General features: G+C 49.1%; 1 non-coding gene across 1 annotated transcript; it reads right to left on the bottom strand.

Moving 5' to 3' along the window:
* Nucleotides 1-401: 401 nt before the first annotated feature.
* TRNAD-AUC (transfer RNA aspartic acid (anticodon AUC)) lies at nt 402-475 on the bottom strand. The gene has a single exon. It is a non-coding gene; the product is annotated as a tRNA-Asp (tRNA).
* Nucleotides 476-2861: the final 2386 nt, after the last annotated feature.

Genomic DNA, 2861 nt, shown 5'->3' with positions numbered 1-2861 from the left:
GGCATAGCATTTACAATCTGGGCAGATGTTGCCAAATTGTCGTCCGCTGGAGTTGTGCTCATGTACACTTCCATCAGCTGTGACCAAGAGTGCCCACAGAACAAGCTGTCAAATTCTGGGATTTCTGCCAATACAATAGGTGAAAACGGAATCTCAGTCAGAATTAATTTGCATTTCTTTTATTATGAGTGAGGTTGAACATCTTTTATATGTTTAAGAGCCATTTGTGTCTCCTTTTCTGTGAGCTGTCTGATCCTATCTTTTGCTCATTCTTTCCTGGAGTTGTTGACTATTTTTTAAAAGCCAGCTTCTTACTAATTTTTCTCATCAACTTTCTTTTAAATTTTCTGTGTGTGGTGGGGGGGGGGGGTAATAGGGTCTATTCATTTATTTACTTTCAGAGGAGGTACCGGGGATTGAACCCAGGACCTCATGCATGATAAGCATGCGCTCTACCAATTGAGCTATACCCTCCCCCCCATCAACTTTCTTATCAGTTTCAAGAACTCTTTACTTATCAAGGACACTAGCCCTTTGTAATTTTAGGAAAAATGACTATAAACATAAAGCTAATCAATAACTCTCATGCCCACAGGTGCTTTAATGATTTCCCATAAAATTCTTGTCAAGGCGAGGCCTTTCATCCCCACCTCGACGCTCTCCCCCACCCCACCCCACCCCACCCCACCCCTCAGGTCACGCCAGGTTTCTGTCTGTTCCTTGTTCACTTGATTTTCTTCCTTGGGGCCTTTGTATTGGCTGTTTCCTCTTCCTGGAATGAGATTTTCACTTTGTCCTCTGGGTAAATTTCTGCTCACTTTCTCAAGACCTGCGGCACCTTCTCATAGAAAGAGCAAGTGGGGACATAGGAGAGTGACAATGTGAATCGGTGAGACGTCCTCCACATCAGAGTGAACAGAGGGGAGACCCAGGCTGGGTGAATTCCTGGGAAGCAGTGTGAGGCAGACGTGGGGGTCAGTGGATGACCCTGTGAGAGGCCCAGGGAATGACGTGGCTGAGTGAGGGAGCTTCTGCAGGGCAGGGTCTGTGGGGGAAGGGCCTGGGGGTGGCGAACCCTACTGGGGCGTGAGGCCTGGGCACATGCATTCAGTGGGCTGTGCTTTTAGAGGAGACTGAAGGAAAGAGTATGGAGACATGGGAGGTAAGAGAATGAACAGCAGAGACTCAGGGGGTTTGTAAAAAGAACGATTTCAACTAGAAACCTAGGTACCCTGTCCTAACAGTGCCCGCATTCCCAAGAACCTACAAAGGAGAAAAGGGGTGAGTGATAGCTCAGTCTTTGGCAAGGAAGTAACTAAGGAAAAATATTAAGAAAGACAGAAGGCCCCATTAGTGTGGGCTTAGAGCAGCCAGGGGTGGTGAGAGAGACGGGAAAGCCCAAGAAGAGACTCATGAAATGCTTTAACCCTAACCACGCAGGGGAAGTCACACCCGCTCCGCACCCAGCTTCACCACACTGAGAAAGGAGAGTTTCATGGCTTCTAAGTTGGCCTCCTGGACGTGCCGTGCTCCAGGGTGGACAAGTTGGGCGGTTGGTGGGTACCACTAGGCAAAGAAAGGAATCAGATGATAAAACCTGGGGTTTAGCCTTTGCAAGAGAAGCATCGCTCGCTAATCTGTTCAGTGCAGCGATCAGCCAGGAGCAGTCACAGCAGAAACTCAGAGGCGCCTTCTGGTTGGGGGGCTGCCCTGGAGCAGCCATTCAGCACAGCCCACTCTGAGCCTCCCCCATACACTCTTTCTCATGTATTCACTCTAGACATGTTCAGGGGGCACCTACTGTGTATTGGGCATTTTGCTAAGATATGTCATGGTGAGTAAAGCACCATCTGCCCCATCGCTGTGGTCTAGTGGGAGCGATGGGCACGTAGACAAGCCAGGGTCACGTGTGCTCGGATGGAAGTGAGCAGTGGGGCTTGCAGAGGTGCAGAAAGCCGGGTCAGGCCCCGATGTGGGGTGTTGGGAAGGCTTCCTGCTAAAAATGACTCTTCAGTGATAGGGGTCCCTCAGAGAATGACCAATCCGTGAGAAGCCCCTGCATGCACGTGTCCCTGGAGGGGATGGAAAGCTCTCCAACAGGACCGAAGGAGCCTTGAGTTAACGTGCTAGACTTCTAGGTAAAGGAGGAGACTAGGAAACCGAGAAGAGAGATGAACACTTTCTTCCTCCTGATTGTCCCAACCCAGACAGTCAAATCCCTGTACAGCTCTACCTTGGCAGTAAGGCCTCTGCAAATTCTGAGCCAAGAATAGAAGCCATGCCTAATAGAATCCATTCTCACGTTCTTGTTGCTGACTTTTGTATTAGCTCTTAGCTGAGGGTCAGCATCTTCTGCCACCATCTTCTGCACTGAACTCTCCCTCCTGCCTCTGCCTCCTTTAAGGATCTTAAATATTCCAAGCAGCCTCATTCAATATTTATACGGTCTGGACCCAGCTTTGATCTGCAGTGAGTGAGGACAGGAGATCATCAGAGCTTGGCCCTCAGCAGCTTTCTCTTGGCTGCGGTTCCCCAAGTGTGCCTCTTCCCCAGGAGTCCCTAGGAGCCCTGCAGGGTTAAGGCACGTCTCTTTGTTTGGAGTCTTTGCTTCCACTGGGTACAACTGGGCCAGTCCTCAGTTCCACCATGTTCTTATTTAAAGCCCAGAGATTCAGCCTTCATTTTTTTCCCTTCAATCTTTTTTGGGGAGAGAGGGGAGGGGGGAGGGAAGTAATTACATTTATTTATTTATTTATTTATTTATTTAAATGGCCGTGTTGGGGCTTGAACCTAGGACCTCGTGCTTGCTAAGTACGAGCTAAAGCACTGAGCTATACCCTCCCCCACCTAGCTTTCGTTTT

The sequence above is a fragment of the Camelus bactrianus genome, chromosome 25 (assembly GCF_048773025.1).
Source record: "Camelus bactrianus isolate YW-2024 breed Bactrian camel chromosome 25, ASM4877302v1, whole genome shotgun sequence".
Lineage (NCBI taxonomy): Eukaryota > Metazoa > Chordata > Mammalia > Artiodactyla > Camelidae > Camelus > Camelus bactrianus.
Note: the sequence above shows the minus strand (reverse complement) of the source record. Positions and strands in the feature narration are given on the sequence as shown.